A 15,697-nucleotide genomic window follows, 5' to 3' on the forward strand; every position below is an offset into this window, starting at 1 on the left:
GAGTGCGAGCACGTACGTGTATTATAAAAAAAAGAACGCTGAGATGCCAAGTGTCACGGCCTTGACCTTCGATTCTCGTCCCTTGGTTTCCTTATAGCGCTAAGAGAATGCTTGAAATAAACACAACATTAACAGTGACAAATTGATAGAAGAAGAGCCGACAGCTCTTATCGATCAGAGGTGAGCTGCAATTTGCGGAGTACACATCCATGTGCTTATTTGTTTTCGGAAACCACCACCAAACGAATGCACGTGAGACAACTTCATTTTGTCAGCCAACATTAACTGGTATTTTCCCTCCGTTCCATTTTGTATATACTTTTGCAGAACTACTGAAACTACTGAATTTTTTAGCACCAAATAAAACATGCAAAATTACTGATTTTATCGGAAGTTGAATCAGTACATCATGTCAGCGAAAAGTAAGAATTAGACATAAAACGTGGAGAGTATGGGTAACAGAAAGTGTACCAGCAGAAAGGCAAGACCCGTCATGAAAAGCGCAAACGAATACATAGATGCTGCCAGTTTTCAGGCGAAAGCCCGAAGTGACTGTGTTGGCGCTCCCGTCCACGAGATTTGCGCGAGAGTTTTGCGAGAACTCACAAGCCACGCAAGGTCTTGCAATCTCTCTCAATCTCTCGCAAACTCTCGCGCAAGTATCGCAGGGCCGCGTCCAGAAACCCACGTGACCTTCTACTCGCGAGCGATTTCGTCACACCAAGAAGTCATGTGACTTCATCATGACTTCTCACGACGACTGAACTACACGTCATCAGATAAAGACGTCCTCATTTGATATCATCGATCGGTCAAAGGTGGGCCGATCTCGGAGGCAGGGCAACACCACGTGAGTGTGTTGCCCTGCCCGTGAGAGTTTCTGCACCACGTGAGACGCAGAAAATTTCACTGGAGAGGGGGGGGGGACAACGCGGTCCAATAGAACGTCGAGGTGATTTATTGCTCTCCTTCCCGGTTGTATAACCTAATGCAACAACATGTGTGAAGCAGGCGTTCGCCTTCAAATATTACAGAGAGTGTACCTTGCTGCCATTTTGTTTATGCACGTGCCGATGAATAGAGATCATAGCTCAGCAAACTCACTCGTGAGTCAACTCACTCAGACTCACTCAGACTCAGATCGGGCCGTGATTGTGAGCCTGAGTGAGTCGGGGTGAGTAATATTTTGGTGAGTTTGAGTTCGCGTGAGTCCGGTTGAGGAAAGTTTTAGTGAGTCTGAGTCCGAGTGAGTCCGGTTGAAGAAAATATTGGTGTGTCTGAGTCCGAGTGAGCCCTAAGTGCAAAATATATTTCTTGAGTGAGTCTGAGTGAGCTCCACCTGTCATTGGCGACCTGTGGTCCTATCTACTCATCTTCAGCATTAGTATCAGCCTTATTTCGGCTCACGCCCCGCCACGGTGGTCTAGTGGTTATGGCACTCGACCGCTGACCCGACTGCTGACTAGTTGTTACGTGATTGTAGTCTCGTGACTAGCTGTTGTATGGTTTTGACGGAAAGATATCACGTGAGTAGATGTTACATGAGGTTACGTGATTTCAGTCACGTGACTAGTTACGTGATGTTGCGTCATTTCAGTGACGTGGCTACATGTTACGTGATTTTAGCCACGTGACTAGCTGTTACGAGGTTTCTGGCGGGAACATGTCACGTGACTAGCTATTACGCGATGTTGCGTGATTTTAGTCACGTGAATAGTTGTTACGTGTTGACACGTGATCTTTAGTCACGTGACTAGTAGTTAAGTAATGTTACGATGTTTTTGGTCACGCGGGTATTTGTCACGTGGTGTTGCGTAATTTTAACCACATGACTAAATGCTGCGTGATTTTAGTGGCGTGAGTAGTTGTTACGTGATGTTACGTGACTTTAGTCACGGGACTAGTCGTTACGCGATTTTACGTCATTTAATTGTGTGGCTGGTTGTTACGTGATGTTACGTGATTTTTTGCCACGTAAGACTCGCTCATCACGGTAATTGTATTCCACGCCGGACAAATCGACGCACGTGTTGTGGGAACGAAGCATGAGTTGAAGAAGAGGATGAAGTGAGCGCGTACCAGTTCATGATGATGATAATTCCTGTTCGCACTAGCCGGCGCAACGAAAAGCTTAAAGAGCTCCGCTCTCAAAACCATCCCATCTCTTCGGAGCTTCCTGATGGTGCTCTTGAATGCACACGCTGAGAAACGCTTGTCAGCGATTGTCTGTGCTCGCCTCTCTTTCCTCCTTTTTGTGTCGCGCTGTTAGACGAGATGGAAAGGGAAGCTGTATCCCCGTTGCATACGCTACTGCAGTTTAGTCATTCCATGTGTCCTCGTATTATCCCGACTTGCACACTAAGGGTAGGTATTATTAGCCGCCTGAGATAATAGCAAGGTCACGTGGAGAGAGAGAGAGAGTACAACTTTATTGAGAGTCCAGTGCAGACGCAGAGGTTGCCCCGCGCCACCCGGCTACTCCCACGTTGGGACCGGCAGGTCTAGCCTAACGGCCCTGTCGCGGGCGCACTGGACGGCCAGGATTTGGTCCTGTAGGTTTGGGCTGCGCAAAAGCGCATCCCACTCGGCCTTGCTGTAAGTCGGGCCGAGCGACCCGCACTCCCAAAGCATGTGCGCTAACGTAGCGGCCTGCCCGCAAGAGGTGCAGGCGGCATCGGGGAATTTGTGTGGATAAATTTCATTTAAGTGTGCTAAAGATGGGTACGAATGGGTTTGAAGTAAGCGCAACGAGACTGCCTGTGCTCGATTGAGTTTTGAATGTGGGATCGGGAAAGCCCGCCTCGCCATGTAATAATACTTGGTGATCTCGTTGTGTGTGGTTGGAGTGTCGCCCAGCGCCACGTGGACTTCACCGGACTTCACGAGCGCCTGTGAACAGCGCGAGTTCGTGTTGTGTAGTTCATCCATCCCTTCCTTACTCTTCTTCTTTCTTCTATACTCTTTCCTTTCTATAATTCCCCCTCTCCCCCACCCCAAGTGCAGGGTAGCCAACCGAGCCAAAGCTTGGTTAACCTCCCTGCCTTTCCTCTTCGTATCTCTCTCTCTCTCTCTCTCTCTCTCTCTCTCTCACGTGGGTAGCCTAACGTTGGTTGGTTCAAGGTAAACTGTTTCTCTTATGTGTAAAACGCACCTCTCAATACTCGTTTATCTACGGTTGCTCCGATGATAGAGCGATATATTTTTATTGAAATAAAAATAAACGAAGGAGTTGTTGTTGCCATTTCTTGACGCTGGTGACCCCTTTCCGCTGGGTTGTTAAGTTAAGAATTAAGAAAGAAAAGAAATATATGTACATCTTCAAAGGTGCGCTTAGTGAACACAAACTACACAAACGAAAAAGTACAGAACATACGGCAACGAGCGCAAACTACCAACTGGTTTATTGTCTGAAAAAACGTAGCCCCAAGAAAGGCGTGTCTCAAACTAGCATGCGCAGATGCTCATAAGAAGGCAAACGGGGCAGCGCGATAATGAGCAGGAGGGGGGGGGTGTACGGAAGAAAGGAAAGGGTGAAAAGGAGGTAAGGAGGGAACGCGATCCGAAGAAGCAAGATCGAATCAAAATTAGCTTGTAATTTTCGCAAGATCTACCTCAGCCGCTGTAAGGACGATAGAAGGGGCACTAACACAAGCTTCCTCGCCTTCCATAATTTTCAATGTCTCTAAGATTTCTCGGACCGTTTTATCTTCGGAGCGGGCTACTACAGCTGTTCTTTCGAAGAAGGCTTTACATGAACATTTCTTGCAATGTGCCGCTAAGTTACTAACGGCTGCTAGCTGCTGGCAAGCGTACCGATGCTCTCTTAGCCTTAGGTTAAGGCATCGTCCCGTCTGTCCGACGTACGACCTACCACACGATAACGGTATCTTATACACCACCCCTTTCGTGCACTCTACGAACCTGTCTCTGTGCTTAACATCGCAAATTGGCTTTTGGGTCATTTGACCTGTATTGACCTTTTTGCACAAGTCTTTCAGCTTTTGCGGAGCTGGAAAGATTACGTTAATATCGTGACGCGCAGCGATTTTCCTCATTCTATGTGAAAGACTGTGTACGTATGGCAAAAGAACAGGCCTCTTGCTTTTATCTATAGGTACTTTAGCTATACTAGGGTCGCGTTTTCGTTCTCCTATCTGCTTTTCACAAATTTGTGTAATCATTCCTTTGGGATAGCCACTGCTCTGAAGTCGCTTAATTTGGGTTGCCACGCTTTCTTCTACCCTGTGGTGGCATGATTTCGCAAGTGCTTGCTTCAGGCACGTGGTTGCGATTCCTCTTTTAATTATTTTTGAATGCCCCGAATCGAAAGGAAGAAGCCCTTTCTCACCCCGCACTTTGTACAACCAACAGGTATGTTGATCCCCCATTTCGATTTCCAAGTCAAGGAACTGCAATCTACCTTCCACTGAGAGTTCAAATGTGAATTCCAACCCTTTATGTGCCCTTTCAAACGACTTGACAACGCTCTGCGGAGTAAATGTGTCTTTCTTCGTTCTTTTGGTGCAAATTAAATAGTCGTCGACGTATCGGAAACATGCGATAATGCCAATTTCGCGTAGACTATCGACATCTCACGGTTACCCACTGCCAAAAACAAATCTGATAAAACCGGTGCAACGCAAGAACCGATTGGGACACCCTTTTTTTGGACATATAAAAGCCCTTCATGTGCTATCACAGTTGAGTGCAGGTAATAGTCCAAAAGGTCGAAAGGTCGGGGGTTTCCAAAAGGAAACCCGCGACACTGCACTTGCACAAGTCCTGGAACTAGGAAATCCCGACCAGGTCAATGGCGTCCTCTACTGCCCTGACAGTCTCTTTCCTCGGAATATTGTAGAAAAGGTCTTTGACGTCTATTGAAAAACAGTTCACCGGTGGGCTGTCTCGTATGTATTCAATCACTTTGAGGGCATTGGGAACCCTAAAGGGGTCGTTGACTGGGAGAGAAGAAAGGCAAACTTGGAGGAAGCCCGCTAGGCAGCGCTGCCATGTACCTTTGTCTTCAACTATCGTCCTGAAGGGGTTGCCCGGTTTGTGCGTTTTCACTGAGAAAAGCGGCTTCAGGGTCATTTCCTTGCTTTCTTTAATTCTTTTCCCCAGATTTGTAAGACCCCCTCCTGCTCATTATCGCCCTGCCCTATAGTGATGCAGAACTATCGATGGTACTATCGATACTATCGATAGCTGAGTCACTATCGAACTATCGATGGTGAAAAATACTATCGATAGCGCTATCGATAGTAAGAAATTCGATGGTACTATCGATAGTATAAAATCAACAGCGCGGACTCCCTGCTGAATAAACTTGGTTCCCCGCGCGCGTGGTACATAGTGCAGCCGTAAGAGCAGGCTGAAGGGCAAGAAAGTGGACATGATTGTGTTCTTCACCAGAGTGATTTGCTCACACATGATCATAAAGTCAGACTGTTCAGCTGTAGCGGAAAGGAAGCCTTTACTGTGGTGGGACTGCGCGGCTTCAAATTGATATTGCATTTCGTGATTTCAAAATAAAAAAATATCAAGAAGTTAATTGTAAGGTGTAACTGGTTGCTTTTGGATACGAGATTATTGATGGATATATTCCGCCATTTTTACGGCGGAAATAATTAATTTCTTTGCCAAAAATTGCTCACAAATTAAGCGAAGGTGGTAGTAGGCTATCGGAAATATTTTGGCAATATGGTCGGCCAGCAGCATCATCATTATTCACACCACTATCGATAGCATTGTCACGTGGTTGTGACGGTGAAGAATGCTGCAGCAAGACTGGGAAGTACGGAGCGCTTTATTTGGGCGAACTTGTGCTCAGAAAATCAAAACTCAAAATACAAGCGATACATGCTGCGCACTGATAGTGGCGGGAGCAGTCGTCGGCCGTCGAGTAATCTGATCATCGGTGGAACGCGTCGTCCTTTATACATCAATCATCAAACCTTCCAGCTTTATTGCTGGTGCTCGCGTAAGCTCTCGAATAAACTTAACTATTCGCGTTCGGGGCGTAGTCTTAACAGAATTATCTCAAAAAATTGTGAAGCTTCTGAAACATTACGGCACGGTCTTGAAATACTTGAAATAACGGTCTGCGTCAAACGTTGCTAACAGTCTTTGTGGGTAACTGAACACGAATACGTCAAAACAAAGCAATAAACACGCGTGGCAGTAATATCGCTAGTAATAATAAAGATGGCACTATCGATAGTTTGTCGATAGTAGCACTATCGATAGTTTGTTTACACTATCGATAGTTTCAAAAAAACTATCGCTACTATCGATAGTCAATTTACCGGTAGTTCTGCATCACTACCTGCCCCGTTTGCCTTATGAGCATCTGCGCTTGCTCGTTTGACACACCCCTTTCTGGGGCTACGTTTTTTCAGACAATAAACCAGTTGGTAGTTTGCGCTCGTTGCCGTATGTTTTGTCCTTGTTCGTTTGTGTAGTTTGTGTTCACTAAGCGCACTTTTGAAGATGAATCAACACCAACTAGCCCACCTTATAACTCTTCTCAATATATGTACAGTTCTACATTTGGTGATATAACGATATACCTTACTCGCTTTCCTTTACCTGGTGCCTGTTCCCGTCATATTCGCAATTGTGAAAGAAATAATTGTTCGGATAGATGTCCTTTTTTACGGAATAGACACGTTGGCGTAAGGATGAAGGCAACGAGACGAGAAAGGAGAGAAAGACAAGCGCAACTCGCAAGCATTTAATAGCACTCAAGGGTGTTAAATATATATTCTGTTGTCATGCGCACGCGTATACAGAATCACGCGGGTCGCACGTACCTTTTCGCAATTAATATGTCCACCGTATCACGTCACCCGGCGTTGCTTAAGAACCGTTCCTCGATGGTTTTCATACATACATACATACATACATACATACATACATACATACATACATACATACATACATACATACATACATACATACATACATACATACATACATACATACATACATACATACATACATACATACATACATACATACATACATACATACATACATACATACATACATACATACATACATACATAATACATACATACATACAAATTCTGTTGGTTAGACAATCAAGCCAGCTGCCTTGACCCTGCAATTTTCCCACAAGATGCCCTCAACACTATAAAATAAGTTATGCAAAGACACCGAAATGCGAACACACATCTCCTTTGTGTGTCCTTGTATCTGAAGGTCAGCAAGTACAAAAACAAGAAAAAAAAACAGTTACCCTGTTTATTCATTCTGTGCTCGAACTCTTTAAGAAATAAAATTACGAAATAAAGGAAGCCCTTTTGCAAAGAATGGCTGACTTTTGCCTCCAAAACAAACGATAAAAGAAACGTCATTTCCGCGCATGCACCAGCCATCGCTGGACAAAAAGAGACAAAATAAAAGGTGCCTCATAGCAAAAAACAGCATCGCTCCCGCCCCCAAGCAGCCGAACTGGCCGCCTCCATTCCTACTATACCTGGGCGGTCGGCTGTTAATTGACGTCCAGCCATGTGCATTCTTCGGTTTCTACGGGCGTAGCCTCTCCGCGAGCGGCGGCTGTGCAAGTATCCCGTTTTTGCCGCCAGTGAGTGGCTGTCTTTGTGGACGGCGACCTAGAAAAACGAGCGACATTCCCTCCACCGGCGAGAGAGAAGAAAGAAAAGAAATCGAGGCCGACCGCCGATACAACGAGCAGTGGCGACAGCATATACGTGAGCGACCTGCGCACAACACGGGTCACCTGTGCCACTTTGTGGTCCGTCTTTGCGCCCAAAACTGCACTGCAGCACCGAACTCGGTTGCCCCGATTGGGTGAGTGCAGCGGCGGTGTTGCGTGATTCTCGTTATTGGACGTTTCGGCGATATCGACCCACGCCGCTGTAAACATAAGGTTGGCCCGATCAGACGCTCCACGTATTCATACTATTGCGTGCGCTAGAACAAGTACGGATGCACGTGGGGTCTCAAATGCCGGATTTGTTTTATAGTCTTTATGAAGGTTGGCCCACTTTTTTCTTTGTGTCAGATTCACTCCGGCCCCATTCGACGAATGTAGGGTATTGATTTACTTTCCCGCTTGTGCTTTCTATATTTGTCTGGGGTGGTGATGGTGAGATTACTCCAGGCGGGGTTAGCCGGACAGATTTCGCGGACAATTTCTTCACGCATGCGTCTCTCTTTATTTTTCATTGTCCATTCATTCCCTGTACCAGTGAAGTGCTGCACATTAAGGAAAACGAAGAAGAAGAAGGGGTCGGATAGGCCGTGCAAGCTTCAATGCAACATGTCGGTATTTCTTTTTATTCTTTATTTTTATACATTTGCGGTAAAGCCCAACGGCTCCTCCATATTGAAGCATTTAGAGACATCTTGTTAACCACCTGCATTGTTAATTATTGTTTGATGTCCCCAATATTTTGTTGTGTCTTATTCGTGTACCCGCCAAATGCTTACTTATGGCACAATAAGAGCTTCTTCTGAGCAACCTTGCGTCCTTTCTTGTTTTTTTTTTTTGTTGTTATGGGGGGGGGGGGGGGTGTAGGCTCTACAAGAATGAATATCTAGTTTCATAAGTACTTTTCGAAATTCGATAGCGAAGGGGATTGAAGCATAGCATCGCCAGCATAGCAACCTAAATTCCGATATACCAACCTAGCCTAGTAGCGTAAACGGTTTACGGACAAGTTAAAACTCCTCGGCGGTATTTCTGCCGTCGTGCAGAAGCTTCGTGATGGTGTTCTTTTAACGAGATCGTGACCCGACAGCTGGTCGGCAAGCAGAGCACCGGCTCCCATCAATTACAGAAGCGACAAGTAAAGACCGCTGAGAGCGCAGCGTATAAAAAGCTTTCTTCTTAAGCGCCTAAAGCAACCCCAATAAATTGTTTCGGAATGAAAATGTTACACTTTGAGCATGAACAAAATTGCGAGACATTTCATTCAAACGAAGCAAGGTTGGTCGAAGTTAAGATATATGCGAGCAAACATTTTTGTGCATGGACGTTGTACGCTACATTATATAGATCTGTAATAAATAATTCGCGAATGTACATCGAACTATCATAAGATACTAATGGAATGTATCGTATCGGACACAGTAATTCTTGTATATAAATACTTGTTGCCCAAATATCTTGTAACCTATCATGTAACAATTGCGAAGTATCTGTGCGCAGAACTGCCCCGTGGAAACAACAGGAAAGCGTGGCCTCCTCTCTTCTAAGCCTCCCGCACTTTTGCCGGACTGTTATTCCTGCAACACGTTTAACTATAACAGCTCAGTGTTAATTTTATTTCGGTGTGTCTTTAAAGTCGACTGCGAAAGCAGTTGCAAGCTTGAAACTAAATGTTCTCTTCTGCACATTCCTTGCAGCATATCATCATGCTTATCGTCATGTTCTAATCATAACAGACACTTTGTTGCCCACATATTTACCTCGACACTATGGTGAATAAAAAACGATTTACCCGTTAACGCTACAAGGACTCGAACTCTTGTCCCGTCTCTCAGAAGGACAGAAAGTTGAGCCCCGCTGGTGGGGTTTCATGCTAAATGATATCCTCGTGTTATTGACATCATGGTCATGCCAGCCTATCGGGTCATCTGCGAGTCGCACACGGCGAGCATGCGGCGAGGGGGCGCTACAGGCGAGTGCAGTCAGCCCGCCTGTACGTCGCTTCCTTACCACACGTATTCGCGCCTTTGCTCGAAGTTGTAGGCTTACCATTGAGGAATGATGCTCGCTCACCACCTCGCAGATCCTGGTTTGATTCATTTGAAGTAGGTTAATTCTAATTTTTTCGTTTATTTAGCCGCGTATCTGCCAGATGCCTCGTCGGAGGCGAGAGTCAGCCAGGCTATAGAGGGTAGGGGTTGTCAAAGAAACGCTCTCGCATTTAAGAAGTCGGGACACGTGAAGAAGAAAATTTGCAGCACCAAGCGCCAACTGTGAAATGAAAGGTCTCAGAGTGGCGAAAAGAAGACAGATGTGAACATTTCTTGTTTGTGCTCAAGAGTGGCCGCGCCAACTGTCGATCGGAAACACACGCACGCCTGCACGAAAGATAACTCTTGAGGCACGAAATCTCGCCTTTATGCAAGATCATCAGTGCATCGCCTAACGCACAGACTTCCCTTATTGTTAATATGCCAAACACGTACCACAACACGTGTTTCGTGGTTCTGATGTCTTTTAAAAAATATATAATCAATGCCTTTAAATTCTCGAGTTCACTTACAACGATACTTTACAGCAAAATGTTAGACTCTGTACCTCCAGTTGAAAACCTTTTGTTCTGTGATAATGCCTGATAGATGCAATCAGCCCTACATAGCTCAGATGAAACGAAAGTTTCAAACAATGGCTTTCCGGCATTGTGCGAGGAACACGTTGAAGTACTTTAAGCTACACTTTTCAGTATTTTCTTTTTTCCCCTCTAATGCGTGCTCTTTCACTGCGAGGCGCCGCATTACTGCTCTGGCTCGTTGCAGCCGTCAATGCGGCGTCAATCCCGTACGTACTACGTCACACTTTCTCAGGCTGGTGCGGCAAGGAATGGATGTACGAAACACCCCCGCCTACCTTTTCATTTTTATCGTTTTTTTTTCCTTGCAACTAAGGGCGAAGATGATGCAACGAACTTGTTCCAACGTTCCGAACTGGGGGGCTATCGCACACGAAGATAAGCTTTTAGAATGAACGCATAACCTTCATGCTAATGCTTATTTGCCCAAAAAGAAAAAAAAAGAAACCTGACAGTGGGCTAGCTGGGTAAACATGATCAACTTTCTTTGCGCAGAACTACCAAAAAGTACTGAACACAGCGAGAATGTTCTGTGCATGTGGTTTTCCCGCTGTGTCCAGTACCTTTATTTTGACGTTGATCATTCGTACAAGCGCGGTTTAGTGAGGAGGACTTCAGTCAAAGCATGGCTATTCCATTTTTCTTTCTTCTTGCAATTTTTGGAATGTGTTGACGAAAAGTTTAAAAATTGTTTGGTTGAGCTCTAAGAGTATTGTCAGCACTCATGATAATCCTTCAACGTCAAGCAAATGCGTTTACATTACAATGCCGTGCTTCGGCAGTCATTGAAAAAACATTTATTTTCAGCAACCCCTATTTTTTTTCTTCAGCTGTAGGCGTAACGACCACTGTGCGTAAACACCACAATCAAATTGATCACTACAACAAAATTAAAGCGACCTGCTGATTAGCGATGTCTATCAAGGACGTGCGCCCCCAAGTAATAATAAACTCATTATCAGTCTTAAGAACAGATCATTGGCGTAGTGAGGGGCCAGGGGAGGGGGGGGGGGGGGGGGGGGGGGGGAGGTACCCGTAATGTTTCGATTTTGCCATGTGTATATATACACGCGCACATGCAAACACACGAACGAACGTACATGAAGTATATGGTTGGAAGCTCATTCCCCTTTCCCCGAAAAATGTTCGCGCTACGCCCCTGGTATAACTCCGAAACACGATGAACAACCTTGCGACCAATGTTTGTATTTCTATAAGCTACACCATTCACCATGTAAGGCGGAATGCATACATCATTTCACGCGAAAGCGCACTTTGAGACGTCGATGCAGCGAAGTCACGAAAGCGATATGTTTGTCTGACGAACACTGGTGAGAACAGAGCTATGCCGAGGTGATTATGACACGAAAAACAGGGTGAGCTTTAATATTACGAACTCGCGTTTACTGCTTAGCGAGTGCGATCCCCGCAGCGGCGGTCGATAAAATGCTAGACGCCCGTGTACTGTGTGATGTCAGTGCAAGTTAAAGGAGTACTGACATGAATTTTAAAAATTTTCGGGTTGTTGCTCTAAATGAAAGCACGGGTGTCGAGAACCCTTAAAAGAGTGTCGTGGTGCCTGGGGATGCATCGCATATATTTTTAATACCGCTTCTTTAAACCAGCGGTTTCGGTTTCGGTTTCCAGAGGGCGGCTTCATAGTGACGTGTCAAGTCTGCCCGTGACGTCAGGGGCAGACTGCAACCCACGAAATATGCACCTGCTGTCCTTTGCTGTCAGTCGAACGTGGTTCATGATGAGTGAACTGTCGTCCAGTGCCTCCGACAGCGATTTCTGTGATTTAGGCTGCATGCAGAACCCAGATTTCGCAAACCAAGTGAGCCGACTTGAAACGTCATAGGGCTCTCCATGCGGTGAAGCTGCCTTGCAGATGCCGGGAGATGAAAACTTTAAAATCAAACTTAAATATTTATACGTGTTTCCCGGATGCGGTGTGGGGAGAGCGTTAACACTACATGCCAAGGAAACCAAAAACGTCCGTTTTGCTGCACTTCAAAATCGTGTCAGTACTCCATTAAGGAACACCAGATGGTCGAAATTTACGGAGTCCTTCACTACGGCATCTCTCATAATCATATCATGGTTTTGACGCGTAAAACCACACACATTACTATCATTACGTTTCCCGCTTCAATTCGACGTCTGAGGTCTAACAAAACTCGCGCATGCGCGTACGGGGCTACGCGACCTGAGGAGCGCCCCGATTCGTCAAGACAGCAGTATCTAGCTGTCACGGTCAGTCAGGTCAGTTTCACGCATAGGACGGAATGGTGTGTGTATCGTTTGTTGTCGGCGCATCTCGACAGTCCGAGCGTAACGGGAAGAATGATGATAAGTTTATTGCACCGCGCCTTATATACATGCGCGGATCAGGAGAGCGAAACACAAAGATCACGTGACTGATCGACACGTGTAGCGATATCATCCGATACATCCTCTTTCGTTTGAGAAAACAAAAATAGAACAGTTAAGTTCTTAATAGAAGATTAGCAAATATGACAGTCCACTGTAGAGGCAATGTTCACTGCACGTCACCCAGAAGCTTATCACGACACCTGCACAAAGTTTCTGTCATAGGTCAACCATTGTGGTGACCGCCTTCGTCTTGTTGACCTTCTCAAAGTTGTGGTGGTGCTTGCAGCATTGGGTGCATGTAGGGAACCCGGTCCCCTTATGCCATCTGCAGCTTGTTCGCCGAAGTCCTCACCGCTGGTGGAACCCGTTCGCCTTCGGAAGCTTTCACCGGTCGGAAGTAGGTGTTGCCGGTTGCGGCGGAGCACTCTTCCTTCCTCTGTGACTACGTGGTACGACCTGGGAGTGTTGCAGGGCTCGAGAACTTGTGCTTTGTTAGCCCATGACCTTGTCTTAACTCGAACGGTGTCGCCTGTGTTCAGTGGCGCTAGTGTTCTCCTTGGGGCGTTGCTCTGGCGATGCTTTCGGACCATAAGTTCTGGAACGGCCCGGGCATCCGGCAGCGTCGTTCGCAGTCGTCTTCCTTGTAACACCTCGGCAGGTGACGGGGCGCCCTCCATTGGTGTCGTCCTGTAAGCGAGTAATCCGAGCCAAAAGTCTTGTTTCGAGGCCGTTGATTTTTTTAGAATCCTCTTAACAACCTGCACACCCTTTTCCGCGAGTCCATTTGACTGCGGGTATCTCAGCTTGAAGTAACGTGTCTAAAATCATACCGCTGAGAGAACGCCGCGAAGTCATTACTTGTGAACTGGGGCCCATTATCGGTACAAAGTTCAACTGGTATGCCGTACCTGGCGAAGATTGCACTCGCTGCTTCTATGACGGTTCTCGAAGATGTGTCTTTAAGCAACTCCACCTCGGGAAAGTTTGAGAGCGCGTCATAAAAGCACAAGTATGCCCTACCACCATATTCGAAAAGGTCAGCCCCTACTCGGTACCAAGGCTGGGGTGGCGCTGGGCGCATCTTCAGGGGCTCTGTCGGCTGTTTATATGCGTATTTCCTGCATGATGCGCATTTATGGCACACCGCTTCGATATCTTGGTTCAATCCAGGCCAAAAAACAAGCTCTCTTGCCCTCGCTTTGCATTTGTTCACGCCTAAGTGGCCTTGGTGAATGCGATCTAGCATTTCCCGCCTCATGGTAGCGGGTATTGCCACCTTACAGCCTTTCAAAAGTACGCCTTTAACTTGAGATAGTTCTGCTTGAAATGGCTTCCATTGGCCTTTGATATGCTCCCCGGACTCTAGGCTCTTCAGAACATCCTTAAGCTGTTCGTCCCTCTCCGTTTCTGCTGCCAACCGCTTCCATGTTCGGTCGCTCACTAAAGAAGACACCACACTTACCGCGTGGACTTCTACGTCATCGCTTTCGGTTCCGTCCGCTTGTCTGCTTGTGGCTCTCGAGAGCATGTCGGCAAGGACAAGCTGCTTCCCTGGAATGAATTGCAAGTCAAGGTCATAACGAAGCAGACGCAGGAAAAAACGCTGAAGTCTTGGCGGCATATCGCCTATTGGTTTTCGAGCAATAGTGATCAAGGGCCGATGATCGGTCTCTGCTATGACTTGGCGGCCGTAAATGAAGTGATGAAATCTTTCGCAGCCGTACAGCAGAGCTAACGTTTCTTTTTCAATTTGTGAATAACGTTGCTCTGTTTCGCTGAGCGCTCGTGACGCGTACGCGACCGGCCTCCACGTATCATTGTGGTATTGCAACAAGGCTGATCCAACCCCATTTCGCGACGCGTCGCACGACACTTTAGTTCTTAGCTGAGGATCAAAGATAGATAGCAAAGGTTCTTTGCTCAAACTGTCGCATAACTGCTTCCATTCTTGATCGTGGTTACTTGTCCATTCGAAAATGCGGTTCTTTTTGATCAGGCTCCTCAGTAGCGTTGTTCTTTCAGCGAGTGACGCCAAGAACTTGCCAAAGTAGTTGGCGACGCCAAGCATTCTTTGCACCGCAAGCCTGTCCACCGGCGTTGGCATCTGTAGCATGCAATTTATCAAGGATGGGCTTGGTCTGATGCCGTTTTTGTCAATCACGTCCCCGAGAAATTCTATCTTTTCGACAGCTATTGTGCACTTTTCTGGGTTGAATGTTAGACCGGCACGTTCGGCTGCTCGTAGCACCGACCTAAGGCGCTCATTATGTTCTTCTATAGACGCACCCCAGATAAGGACGTCGTCCACGTACACTCTTACTCCCGGAAGCCCTTCAAAAATTTCATTCAAGGTCCTCTGGAAGACCTCTGACGCAGATGCTATACCAAAGGGCAACCGCATAAACCGGTAGCGGCCGAATGGTGTTGTGAAGGTACAAATTCGGGAGGTTTCGTCATCTAGAGGGATCTGGTGAAATCCCGAGTTTGCATCCAGCCGCGAGAAAACTGTCGCCCCGGCGAGATCTGCTTCAATGTCTTCCCTGCGAGGCATTATGTAATGTTCTCGTTTTATGCACTCATTTATGTTTCGTGGATCAATGCACACTCGGATTTTTCCGTCCTTCTTTCGAACAATAACGATAGGACTCACCCAGTCTGTTGGCTCGGTCACTTTCGTGATAATTCCTGCCCGCTGCATGCGGTCCAATTCCATCTTGAGGGGTTCTTGTAAGGCCACTGGAACACGCCGTGCGGCCTGGACAACGGGTACGGCGCCGTCACGTAACACCATCTTGTATACTCGTTGCACGCACCCGGTTCCGGTGAACAAGTGGCGAAATTCGTCCACGATGCCTTCTTGGCTGCTCTTGGATACGCTGTAAACACGCGGCACGAGTCCCATGAGTTGGCATGCTTGAAGTCCGAGGATCGCTTGGCGCCCCTTCCGGACGACGAAAAAATCTAGCACTGAGGTTGTGTCATTGAGCGTCACC

This window comes from Rhipicephalus sanguineus, chromosome 5 (assembly GCF_013339695.2).
Source record: "Rhipicephalus sanguineus isolate Rsan-2018 chromosome 5, BIME_Rsan_1.4, whole genome shotgun sequence".
Classification (NCBI taxonomy): Eukaryota; Metazoa; Arthropoda; class Arachnida; order Ixodida; family Ixodidae; genus Rhipicephalus; species Rhipicephalus sanguineus.